This window comes from Macaca mulatta, chromosome 9 (assembly GCF_049350105.2).
Source record: "Macaca mulatta isolate MMU2019108-1 chromosome 9, T2T-MMU8v2.0, whole genome shotgun sequence".
NCBI lineage: Eukaryota > Metazoa > Chordata > Mammalia > Primates > Cercopithecidae > Macaca > Macaca mulatta.
This window is the reverse complement of record NC_133414.1, coordinates 34,998,530-35,011,740: the sequence shown is the minus strand read 5'-3', so window position 1 is coordinate 35,011,740 and position 13,211 is coordinate 34,998,530. Positions and strand designations below refer to the sequence as shown.

The 13,211-nt window shown below is 36.7% G+C and overlaps 1 long non-coding RNA gene across 1 annotated transcript in view; it reads left to right on the top strand.

Annotated features, from left to right (window-relative positions):
* The first annotated feature begins 9,658 nt into the window (after nucleotides 1-9,658).
* LOC144331389 (uncharacterized) overlaps nucleotides 9,659-13,211 on the top strand; it is a 31,244-nt gene continuing 27,691 nt past the window's right edge. The window contains exon 1 of the long non-coding RNA XR_013398492.1: nucleotides 9,659-9,706. This is a non-coding gene — a long non-coding RNA (uncharacterized LOC144331389). The remainder of the gene's footprint in view (nucleotides 9,707-13,211) is intronic.

The window sequence follows — 13,211 nt, the reverse complement described above, 5'->3', positions numbered from 1 at the left end:
ACAAAACAAACAAACAAACAAAAAACCCAGTTAAAATTACGTGAGAAAATGGCATAAAATAAAGATCAAAATTGAAGCAAAGACAAAGGCATATTCAGGCAACCAAAGGTTGAGAACCTTTTTCTCCAGACAGCTAAAAGTATAAAGAACATTTTAAAAAGATCTTTGAGCTGAAGGAAAATAATTTAAGATAGAAGCACAGAACTGGAAGAAGAATGAAAAACACTAGAAACTGAATATGGGAGTAAATATCAAATAATATTGATGGTTTATAAGAAAATTAAGAATATCTTGTTGGTTAATGACAAGCAAAGTAAATGGAAATGAATTGTACAATTCTTGCATTATTTGAGACATAATACAATGATTAATTTTTAATATTTAGTTAAGGCTGCAGATTATATAATAATACTACACTAAATAATTAGAAAGGAGAAAACTTTAAAAATGTATTTGGTTAATCTAAAAGAATGAACAAAAGAAGGAATAAAAGAATTCAAACAGAGGGTACAAATTGTGGAGAAATACAATTGATTCATCCCCAGAAAATTCACACTTAAGCCATTAAATCAAGCCCTTTGATTAAACCATTGAATACCTGTCAGATGAACTTGGTGGCCTACTTAGTTGTACCCACAGAGTGAAAACTGATAGATGCCCATTTGAATTTACTGGGCAAGGACCAGGAAATATGAACTGCACTAACTTCAGCTGCACCCCAATAAGCTGCATGCACAGCACCCTACCCTGCCTAGTTGGATCTCCCAAGACTGCCTGAAATAGACCTCCTCTAGCATCTTTTAAAAATCCCACTGTGAGGGTCTTGTTCTAGAAGTATTTGTCCCCCAGACTGTATGCTCTCTCTCTCTTTCCCTCAGTCAGTCTTCAGAGATCTCTGTTGCTGCTGGACTCCATTCTTTGCTCAAGGAAACACCTTTGCTTTGCACAGACCTAAGTAAATAATAGACATTTAGATTACCACGACTGCTCTCTTTGGTATGGTATGCATTGACATTCAACACCTTAAAAGCGGGAGGGAGTAGCACACCCAGCAAGCAGTCAGAGTGATATCACAACACAAATTTTTTTTACAAAGGTAAACTGAAGTCCAACTTTATCAGTAATTATATTAAAGACTGCCAAGCAGAATAAGAAAAGCAACTATGTGCTCTTTGTAACACAACACTTTACAGACAGTCCCTCAACTTCCAATGGTTTGCTTTACAGCTTTTTGACTTTAGGATGGGTGCAAAAGTGAGGCACATTTGGTAGAAATCTTACTTCAATTTAGAATTTCAATTTTTTTCTGGGCTAGAAGTAGGTGATAAGATGCTCTCTTGTGATGCTGGGCAGGTAGCAAGCCACAGCTCCCGGTTAGCTATGCAATAGCAAGGGGTAAACAAAGAATACTTTACAGTGTACTGTGTTTCCAGGATTTCTTTTTGATATTGTGTTTTATATTTTTGCATCCCTTCGTTACAAGAGAGGGGTCCTGATCCAGACCGCAGGGGAGGGTTCTTGGATCTCATGCAAGAAAGAATTCAGGGCGAGCCCATAGAGTAAAGGGAAAGTAAGTTTATTAATAAAGTAAAGGAAGAAAAGAATGGCTACTCCATAGACAGAGCAGTGCTGAGGGCTGCTGATTGCCCATTTTTATGGTTATTTCTTGATAATAGGCTATACAAGGGTTGGATTTTTTTATGCCTCCTCTTTTTAGACCATAACTTCCTGATATTGCCATGTGACTTGTAAACTCTCATGGCACTGGTGGGAGTGTAGCAGTGAGCATGACTGGAGGTCACTCTCATGGCCATCTTGGTTTTGATGGGTTTTAGTCAGCTTCTTTACTGCAACCTGTTTTATCAGTAAGGTCTTTATGACCTCTATCTTGTGCTGACCTCGTGTCTCATCCTATGACTTAGAATGCCTTAACTGTCTGGAATTGCAGCCCAGTAAGTCTCAGCCTTATTTTACCCAGTTGCTATTTAAGATGGAGTTGCTCTGGTTCACATACCTCTGACACCTTCATGTCTACAAAATGCCCATCTGTGTATAGTATCCACCATAGTAGGCTTTGTGTTACACAATTTTGCCATATTCTACATTTACCTCCCTCTAGAACAAGGTAAGTGTTTGGAGCCCATCTAAGATAGGCTAAGTTAGGCTATGATGTTTGTTAGGATAGATGTACTCAATGCATTTTCAACATGGAATATTTTCAAACTACAATGAATTTATTGGGAGGTAACCCTATTGTAAGTTGAAGAGCTTGTATAAATATAAAGACATAGAAAGGTTAAAAGTAAAAAAAAAGATAGGTAAAAGATATACTGTACTGATATCAACCAGATGAACCTATACCTATATTCATATCAGAAACTTGTACCTATATTCATGTCAGATAAGGCATAAGACAAGATATTTTATTTGAGGTACTGATTAAAAGATAATTCAAGAGGAAAATAGAACAATTATTTTTTCCCCAAAAACAAAACTTCAAAACATATAAAGCTAATAGCAATAGAATTATTTTTTAAGTAGACCAATTCTCAGTCATGGTGTTTGAAGATTTTAACACTCTTTTTTTTTTTCTAAATAACTCATGGGCAATGAAGAAATCATGATGGAAATTAGAAAGTATCTTGAACTGAATGCTAATGAGCTAATAAAACATGAAAACTTGTAGGATGCAGCTAAAGAGGTGCTCAGAGAAGATTTTTGAGTTCTAAACTTACTTGCTGGAAATGAAGAAAGTTTAAAAATCTAAATTTCTATACCAACAAGCTACAAAAAGACTTGTGTATTATATCCAAAGAAAATAGATACGAGTAGAAGCTTTAAAAATAGTTATTTGAAAACATTGATAGAATCAACAATTTAGAAGATGGCTGGAAAACTCCACAAATTTGTAATATTAAGACAGAAAAGAGGGACAAAAATACATCTTCTAGAGACATTAGGAATAATATAGGGATATTATGAATAATTTTATGTCAAAGCTTTAAAAAATTAGATAGAACACATTATTCCTAAGAAAATGCATCAAAAGTGACAGAAGAAGAAATGTAAAAAAGCAGAATAGTCTCATATTGAGTCTGTAATTAGAAACCTTCACACAAAGAAAACTCCAGGTCAGGTTGTTTCACTGATCAAATTTTACAAATATTAAAAAAAGAAGCCATACCAAATTTAAACAAACATATCCAGAGAATAGAAAAAAAACCTACTGATATGATTTAGATCTGTGTCTTCATCCAAACCTCATGTAGAATTGTAATCCCCACATGTCAGGGGACGGACCTGTTGGGAGGTGATTGGATCATGGGGGCAGATTTCCTGCAAGCTATTCTCATGATAGCGAGTGAGTTTTCACGAGATCTCATGGTTTAAAAGTGTAGCACTTCCCCTTGGTCTCCCTCTCTCTCCTTCTCCACCATGGTAAGATGCACTTATTTCTCCTTCACTTTCCACCATGATTGTAAGTTTCCTCAGGCCTCCTAGCCATGCTTCCTGTTAAGCCTGCAGAAGTGTGAGTCAAGTAAACCTCTTTCCTTCAAAAATTACTCAGTCTGAGGTACTTCTTTATGACAGTATGAAAACAGACTAATACAATTACCAAACATTTATATTAGGTCAGCATAGCCTCGATATTAAAACCTAATGATGCAAAAAAGAAAGAGAGAATGAGAGAAGGAAGGAAGGAAGGAGGAAGGAAGGAAGGAAGGAAGGAAGGAAGGAAGGAAGGAAGGAAGGAAGGAAGGAAGGAAGGAAGGAAGGTGAGGGTATAGGCCAATATCCCTCATGACCATAGATGCAAAAATCTTAAACAAAAACATAGTAAATAGAATAAATCAATGTGCTATATATATTTTAGAATTTATTTGAAGAATGCAAAGTCAATTTGCTTTTAGAAATCAAACAAACAAACAACATTATTGACTACATTAATGGTAAGGATGTCTACTATCATTATTTCAATTCAACATTGCACTAGATATTCTAGTTCAACTCACTAGATATTCTAGTGAGTCAGTAGGGCAGAAAAATACACACAAAAATTAAAGATTATAAAGAAAGAAGTAAATTATCTTCTATAAAGATGACATGTTTTGTGTGTCATCTTCTATAAAGATGACATGTTTGGAAAATTCCAAAAGCATCCTTATTCTACTTAAAGACTGAATTTATTATATCCCTGGATATAATGTCGATATGTAAAAATCTGTTTTATTGCTATATATTAACAATCAACAATTTGAAATCGAAAGTAAATGATAGCACTTAAAATAGCACTAACAAATCCGTCAAATAACCAGAAATAAATTCTCCCAAAAAAGATACAAGGCGTCTACACTTTTTAATTTTTACTACAAAACGTTGCTGAGAGACGTTAAAGACCTAAATAGAGAGGTTTACCATCTTTACGAATTGGAAGACTCAGTGTTTTGAAGATGTTATTTCTGCCCAGTTTGATCTAAAGATTCAATGATATCCAAATCAAAGCCCTAGGAAGCTTTTTAATTTTAGTAATTGGCAAGATATCTAAATTTTATCTGGAAATGCAAAGTACTTAGAATAGCCATGACAGAAGAAAAACAAAGTTGGGGGATTTACACCAGCAAGTTTATGAATTACTACAAAGCTGTAGTAATTAAGATATAGTATGAGCCAGGAGTGGTGGCTCATTCCTATAATCCCAACACTCTGGGAGATTGAGGTGGGAGGACTACTTGAACCCAGGAACTTGAGACCAGCCTGGGCAACATTGTGAGACCTTGTCTCTACAAACAAATGCAAAAAATTAATTGAATGTGGTAGCACATGCCTGTTGTCCCAGCTAACTCAGGAGGCTGAGGTGGGAGGATTGCTTGAGCCCAGGAGTTTGAGGTTGCAGTGAGCCATGACCATGCCACTGCGTTCCAGTCTGGGTGATAGAGTGAGACTCTGTCTAAACAAAAAAAAACAAAAAAAAACCACGCATGGTATGGCCCAAGGGTACATAAATACATCAATGGAAGGGGGCCCAGAAACATACCACTTTTTATATGGCTACCTGATTAATTTTACACAGCTACAATTCTGTAAGGGGAAGAATGGTCTTTTCCAATAAGCAGTGATAGGCCCATTGGATATCTGTCCAGGAGAAAAAAATGAAATCTGACCTCTACTCATAACATACACCAAAACAAATTAGAGGTGGATTTGTAGACTTATATATAAATGATTAAATAATGAATCTTCTGGAAGAAAACGTAAGAGAATATCTTCTTTTTAGAAAATCACTTTATTGAAATATGATTGACAGGTTGAAAGCTATACGTGTTTAATGTATACAAGTTGACAAGTTTGGAGATAAGTATACACTCCTGAAACCATTACTACCATAAAGTTCATAAATATATTCATCAATCTGTTAATTCATGAAGTTCCTGCCCACTCCCTTTATTATTATTTTATGTGTGTGTGTGTGTGTGTGTGTGTGTGTGTGTGTGTTGTGTGGTATGAACATTTAATATAAGATCTACTCTCTCAGTAAGTTTTAAGTACAAAATACAGTATTGTTAGTTACAAGCACTATACTGCATAGTAGATCTCTAGAACTTATTTATCCTGTATAACATTGTATCCTTTAGCCATAACCTCCCATTTCTCATTCCCCACTCTCCTGGTAACCAGCATTCCCTCTCTGCTTCTCAAAGTTTGACTATTTTAGATTCCACATATAAATGAATAAATGAGATCATACAGAATTTGCCTTTCTGTGTCTGGCTTATTTCACTTAGCATATTGTTCCCCATGTCCATCCATGTTGCTAAAAATGACAAGATTTCCTTCTTTGCAAAGGTTAAATAGTGTGCCATGCATATGTACATCACACTTTCTTTATCCATTTGCATGTTAGTGGACATCTGAGTTGTTTCCAAATCTTTGCTGTTATGAATAACGCTGCAGTGAACACGGTGGTGCAGCTATGACTTCAAGATATTGATTTCAATTCTTTTGGATAAATATCTAGAAGTGGGATTGCTGGATCACATGGTGGTTCCACTTTCAATTTTTTTAGGAACCTTTATTGTATTCCTTAATGACTGTAACAATTTACATTCCCACCAACAGTGTACCAAGGTTCCTCTTCCCCATATTCTCCCAAACACTTGTTATATTTTGCTTTTCTAATAATAAGGACCCTAACAAGTATGAGGTTATATCTCATTGTGATTTTGATTTATGTATCCCTAATAATTCGTGATGTTGAGTACTTTTTCAGTTACCTGTGGGCCATTTGTATGTCTTCTCTTGAGAAATGTCTATTCCACTCTTTGCCCATTTTAAAAATTGGATGATGATGATTAGTATTATTGCTATTGACTGGCTGGAGTTCCCTGTATACTTTGGATTTTTTTTGTTGCTTTTTTTTAAATTAATTAATTAATTTTTTTGAGACGGAGCCTCACGCTGTCGCCCAGGCTAGAGTAGTGCAGTGGCTCCATCTTGGTTCACTGTAACCTCCACCTCCCGTGTTCAAGCAATTCTCCTGGCTCAGCCTCCCTGAGTAGCTGGGATTACAGGCACACACCACCACGCCCGGCTAATTTTTGTATTTGTAGTAGAGACTGGGTTTCATCATGTTTGCAAGGCTGGTCTCAACTCCTGACCTCAGGTGATCTGCCCGCCTCGGCCTCCCAAAATGCTGGGATTACAGGTGTGAGCCACCCACCCAGCCTATACTTCAGATATTAACCCCTTATTAGATATGAGGTTTGCAAACATTTTCTCCCTTTCTATAGGTTTCCGTTTAACTTTATTGCTTGTTCCCTTTGGTATGCAGAAGTTTTTTAGCTTCATCTGATCTGCTTTTGGAATTAGTTAACATATTAATTATTAGGATTGAAATCTTATTACTTTTTACAGATTATGTTTATGCCTTTTAATTTCATTAATCAGATAATATTTTTCAGGTATTACCTTAGAAGTGAGGGTGTGTTTATCTTCTTACATTTGGTAGAATTTAATTCCTTTGTGTAAGCAGAGTTTCTTTTTTTAAATAGTAGTATAAACATATTATGTATTTATTTTAAGCAGTCTTTCTTGGTTTTATTAGTACTATAAGCGTATGTATTTATTTTAAAGTCTTTTTTAACCAGACCACTCATATAATTTTGTTGAAAAAATATATTTTACAGTACTCTTGGAAATCATTAGAGCTGTTGGATATTGGAATGCTTGTTTGAGAAAGGAAGCTTTATGTTTAACCCTGTTGGGGCTCAGAAACATACCCCAAAATATGGCACTTTGACGTGATGCACTGAAGAAGCCTCAAGGTCTCTCGGACCTTCCTCCTTCTCCTGCCTCTCATTTCTTCAACTCTGTCAAAGCAAAGGATGAAGTTGCTCTGTGAAGTTCCCTTATCTGCCAGAAGTTTGGACCCATTCAAGAAAAAAACAATGACCTCTGCTCCCTTTCTTAAGTTTTCATGAACTGAACTCACATGGCGGAAAGAAAGACTGAAGTCTGTCAACACACCTGGACAGACTTTTCTCACAAACCATTATGTCTGCTCTGTGGGCCCAACAGACTTTTTTCTAGGCCATTGTATGTTCTTCAAGCCCATTGAATTCCCCTAAAAATCATTTACTGCTCCTTCTAAATCATCCACACTTCCCTATCTCCCTGTCCTCTAAGCAGAAGGGTATAGAGCCATCTGTACCTCACTGCACTTCGTGATTTCCCTCTCTTTGCACATAGATACATTTGTATGCCTTTTCTCTTATGAATCTGCATTTGTCAGTTCATTTTCAGTGAACCTTCAGAGGACAAAGGGAAAGTTTTCCCTTGGTCCCTACAGTAGGTTGTATGTTTCTAGAAATTTATCAATTTCTTCTAGGTTATTCAATTTGTCGTCATATAATTGTTCATGGTAGTCTTTTATGATCCTTTGCATTTTGTGACATCAGGTGTAATATCTCCTTTTTCATTTACACTTTTATTTATTTGAGTCTTTTCTATCTCTTTAAGTTAGTTTAGCTAAGAGAGTCAATTTCTTGTATCTTTTCAAAAAAACAGCTGTTAATTTTATTGATCTTTTCTATTGTTTTTCTAGTCCCCATTTTATTTATTTATGCTCTGATCTTTATTATTTCCTTCCTCCTGCTAACTTTGGGCTTAGTTTATTGTTCTTTTTCTACTTCCTTGTAAAGTTAAGTTTTTTATTTGCCATATTTCTTTTCTCTTAATGGAGGCATTTATTGCTATAAACTTCCCTCTTAGAACTGTTTTTACTGTCTCCCATAAATCTTGGTATGCTGTATTTCCATTTTTGTTTACCTCAAGGTATTTTTGTATTTCCCTTTTGATTTTTTCTTTGACTAATTAATTAGTTGTTCAAGAGTGTGTTGTTTCATTTCCACATATTTGTGAATTTTTCAATCTTCACTCTGTTATTGATTTCTAGTTTCATACCATTGTGGTTGGAAAGGATACCTGATATGTCTTCAATCTTCTTCAATTTGTTAAGACTGGTTTTGTGGCCTAACATATGTTCTATTTTGGAATATATTCTGTGTGCTCTTTAGAAGAATGTGTACTCTGTTGTTGTTGGATAGAATGTTCTATATATGTCTTTCAGATCCATTTGGTCTAATGTATTGTTCAAGTCCACTGTTGCCTTATTGATTTTCTTTTTGAATGATCTAGTCATTGTTGAAAGTGTGGTATTAAAGTGCCCTGCTAGTACTGTGTTGCTGTCTATTTCTCTCTTCAGTTCTCTTAGTGTTTGTCTTATATATTTAGATGCTCTGAAGTTGGGTGCATCTATTTTTACAACCATTGTATCCTCTTGATGAACTGACCCTTTGATCATTATATGATGACTTTATCTCTTTTACAGTTTTCGACTTAAAGTCTCATTTGTCTGATATATGCATAGCCACCTCTGCTCTCTTTTGGTTACAATTTGCATAGAATGTATTTTTCTATTCCTGTGCTTTCAGCCTATGTGTATTCTAAAAGCTAAAGTGAATCCTTTGTAGTCAATATATTGTGAATTTTGTTTCTTAAATCTCTTCAGTCTTTCTATGTTTTATGATTGGATAATTTAATCTATTTATATTTAAAGTAATTATCGATAGGTAAGGCCTTATCATTGCCATTTTGTTGATTGTTTTCTGCTTGTTTTGTAGTTTGTTTGTTCCATTGTTTCTCTCTAGTTCTCCTTTATGATTTAATTTTTTGTTTTTTTTTTCTGTTTGTTTGTTTTGCTTTTTTGAGACAGAATCCTGCTTTGTCACCAGGCTGGAGTGCAGTGGTGTAATCTCAGCTCACTGCAATGTCCGCCTCCCAGGTTCAAGCGATTCTCCTGCCTCAGCCTCCCGAGTAGCTAGGATTATAGGCTGTTGGAAATGCTTGTTCCCTGGTGCTGTAAAGAAATAGCACTTGAACATAAATTTAATTTCCTCAGCAAGGCCATTTTTACTTTCTGCAGAAAGAGTATACATGTCAGTGGTTTTGCCACGAAGAATACACCAAAGGAGACAGGATCATGTGTTACCTACTTCCACCCTACTGCTGTGTTCAGTTTCCGTTGGCTGGAATGGGACCTCACATTCTGTATTTGTCCCGATTGGCTAGCAACTTAGAACTTTTTGAAAGAGGCAAAGGCAGAGGAGAACAAAGGAAGGAGCAAGTAACTTGTGGAATGCTGAGAAAGGTAAAAACACCTTCAAATAAGAGGAACAGGCTATGACCTAATGCTTGCTTGAACCAGTATAAGCATGCCAGGGCAAATATTTAGGCTAAATTGTGGAGAGCTAAGAACATAAAGTACATTGATTTCTTTATTACGGCTAGCAGATATTTAAGAATGTTAGCACAGGTCTTTGAATAAATTTTGCTTCTAAGAGAAGTTACTATTTATTCCTAATTAGATGGGGAGGAAAGTCTCTTTGAAGAGGAACCTCTACTTTACTTTTTGCACAGGTGCCCACCACCGTGCCCAGCTAATTTTTGTATTTTTAGTAGAGATGGGGTTTCATCATCTTGGCCAGGCTGGTCTCAAACTTCCTGATCTCATGATCCACCCACCTTGGCCTCCCAAAGTGCTAGGATTAGAGGCGTGAGCCACCATGCCTGGCCTGATTATTATTTTTTTGTATAGTGGTATGCTTAGATTCCTTTCTCTTTATCTTTTGTTTTTCTACTAGAGATTTTTGCTTTCTGATTACCATGAGTCTTAAATAACAATCTTATAACAGTTTGTTTTAAGCTGATAACCACTTAACTTTGATCACATGCAAAAACTACTGTTTTCATTCCCCCTTACATTTTATGTCATTGATGTCGTAATTGACATCTTTTTTATATTGCACATCTATTACAAGTTATTGTAGTTACATTTATTGCAATATATACTCATAGAGCTGTGTCTCCTTTGTAGCACTTACCTCATATGCAATTTTATATTCTCTTATGCCATATTTGATTAGACTATGAGTTTCATGCTTCATGAAAGCACAGAATGTGACATTTTTGTTAACTATTAAATTTCCAGCACCAAGCATAGTACTTACTACAGAGTAGTTGCTTAATATATAATTATTGAATCAGAAAATCAATAGTAATTGCATTTGTGTGTTAATTGGCTGTTTAATGTCCATTTTATCTCCATAAGGGCAGGAAAATCTGGCTTTTTCAACAATGCATCTTTGGGGCATAATGCTAAGTAAATGATCCTCAATATAAACGTGCTGAATAAATGAATGGATTAATGGATGAATGAATAAAAGTGAATTGTGACTACTTAGGAACTATGAAAAAGATAAAAAGAGAGTTCAGGCAGTTGGCTTAAGGTGAGATGCAGCTTTGGCATTTAACAACTAAAGGCCAGAGCACTCCCCTGGCAGTGACCCACTCTCAGCTTTCACCTATACTTCAACAGGGCATCCGGTGCTTCAGTCCAAAGCAGTCAGTCAGTCCATCATTTAGGGATTCCAAGGAGACCAAGGAAAAGATATATCTGAGAATGGCAGTGATATAGTTTGGCTGTGTCCCCACCCAAATCTCATCCTGAATTGTAATAATCCCTACATGTCAAGGGTGAGGCCAGGTGGAGATCATTGAATCATGGGGTTGTTTCCCCCATGCTTTTCTCGTGATAGTGAGTGAGTTCTCACAAGATCTGATAGTCTTATAAGGGGCTCTTCCCCCTTTGCTCAGCACCTCTCCTTCCTGCCAGCTTGTGAAGAAGGTGCCTTGCTTTCCCTTCACCTTCTGCTGTGATTGTAAGTTTTCTGAGGCCTCCCCAGCCATGCTGAACTGTGAGTCAATTAAACCTCTTTTTTTTTTTTTTTTTTAAATAAATTACCCAGTCTTGGGCAGTTCTTTATAGCAGTATAAACATGGACTAATATAGGTTGGGACCTTTTCCTTCTGCCTTCAAGTCATACACTTTCTAGGCAGCCACTTTGTCTACCCAGCCATAAGTTCAGTCTTAACTAGAGAAAGTCTGGTGCAGATCACACTGTAGCTCCTCTCTACACAACATTTGTAACAGGTTCCATTGTCTGGAAAGGAAAAATAAAAAGAGAAACATTGAGAAAGAGTAAAGAAAATATTGATCAAGAGGGAGTTTGGGGGAATGTGAGAAGCACAACCCCAAATTCATATCTGGTTATTGTTGGATAATAAGCTTTAAGATCTCACTGCAAATGGATTTCTGTTTCTTTTTTTAAATTGGCTTTTCTTGTTATTGCTTTGCTTTTATTTTTTAGCAAAAGAGCTCTTTCCTTGTCTTGATGTAGGAAAGTAAAGGTAGCCCTTTGGGGATAGAGCAGTGTTTCCCAAAGTTTTTGTTCCTGTTGTTTTGTAAACACATGTACGCATTTGGGATAACTATAATCTCTCCACTCTGGTAGATACTCATTCTACCAGAAGTTTGTATCTCCCTGGGTAGCTACTTTACATGTTCTGTGTGTTGGAATGTTTTTAGGCTTCATATATGGTATCCATATATTACGAATATTTGTTTTCTTCACTTAGCATAGTCGTGCCTTCTTCAACTACATAAAGGCGAGCCAAAAGAAAGTTTTTGTGCCTGTGCTGAAGGCACTAGTTACAGGGTAAGGAACAACAGGAGGAAGATATAACCTTGAAGGGAAGGTGACATTTCTGTGGACAGTCAGGGCTCCTTAACAAGCAACTCACCACCACGCCCCATCTAGTGATTCTTCCTCCAAGTATTTGTATTTTAATACGGTAAGAGCTGACATAACAGGGCATGGTGGCTCACACCTGTAATCCCAGCACTTTGGGAGGCCAAGACAGGAGGATTGCTTGAGCCCAGTGGTTCAAGGCTAGCCTGGACAACATGGTGAAACTGTGTCTCTACAAAAAATACAAACATTAAACAGGCATGGTGGCACATGCCTGTGGTCCCAACTAGTAGGGAGGCTGAGGTGGGAGGATCATTTGAGCCCGGGAGGTCGAAGCTGCAGTGAGCCAAGGTCACACTACTGCACTCCAACCTGAGAACCAGAGTGAGATACTATCTGTCTTTTAAAAAAAGTGACATACATTATGAATAGAAGCACATATTTTTCAGATGCAAGGTTTTTGCTGTTGTGTTGTTAACCACAAGAGAAACAAATTGAGGTGGGAGTGATACAAAACTGACATATAAGAAGCTCCAGGATTTTTTTTAACAGTTACAGTCCTCTTGGGGTCTGTACTTCCATTTAAATGAGTTTATCAGAATAGTTTTAGTCTCCTGATGGGTTGTAACTCGTTATTGGTCAGCTTTTGTAGAAAAGGTGTAGGAACTTGAAGGAATAACATAGGTGATGTTTCCCAAACCAAGGGAAAGACCCATGGTACAGGTGCTCGATGATTATGGAATGACTGTGTGTGAAATGACACTAGACTACTCAGTGTGCAGCTAGTCATTTCAGTTATCTTTCAATCCTTTTAATTAATCAAGGAGAAATTTGCACTTGGTTTCTAGAGGGTCCCAACATTGCTGTAATCCTGGCATCCCCTTTAAACAGAGAGAGGTGTATTAGTCAGTTCCCTCACTACTCTAAAGAAATACTTGAGACTGGGTAATTTATAAAGAAAAGGGTTTTAATTGGCTCATGGTTCTGCAAGCTGTACAGGAAGCATAGCAGATTCCGCTTCTGGAGAGGCCCCAGGAAATTTACAATCATGGTGGAAAGTGAAGG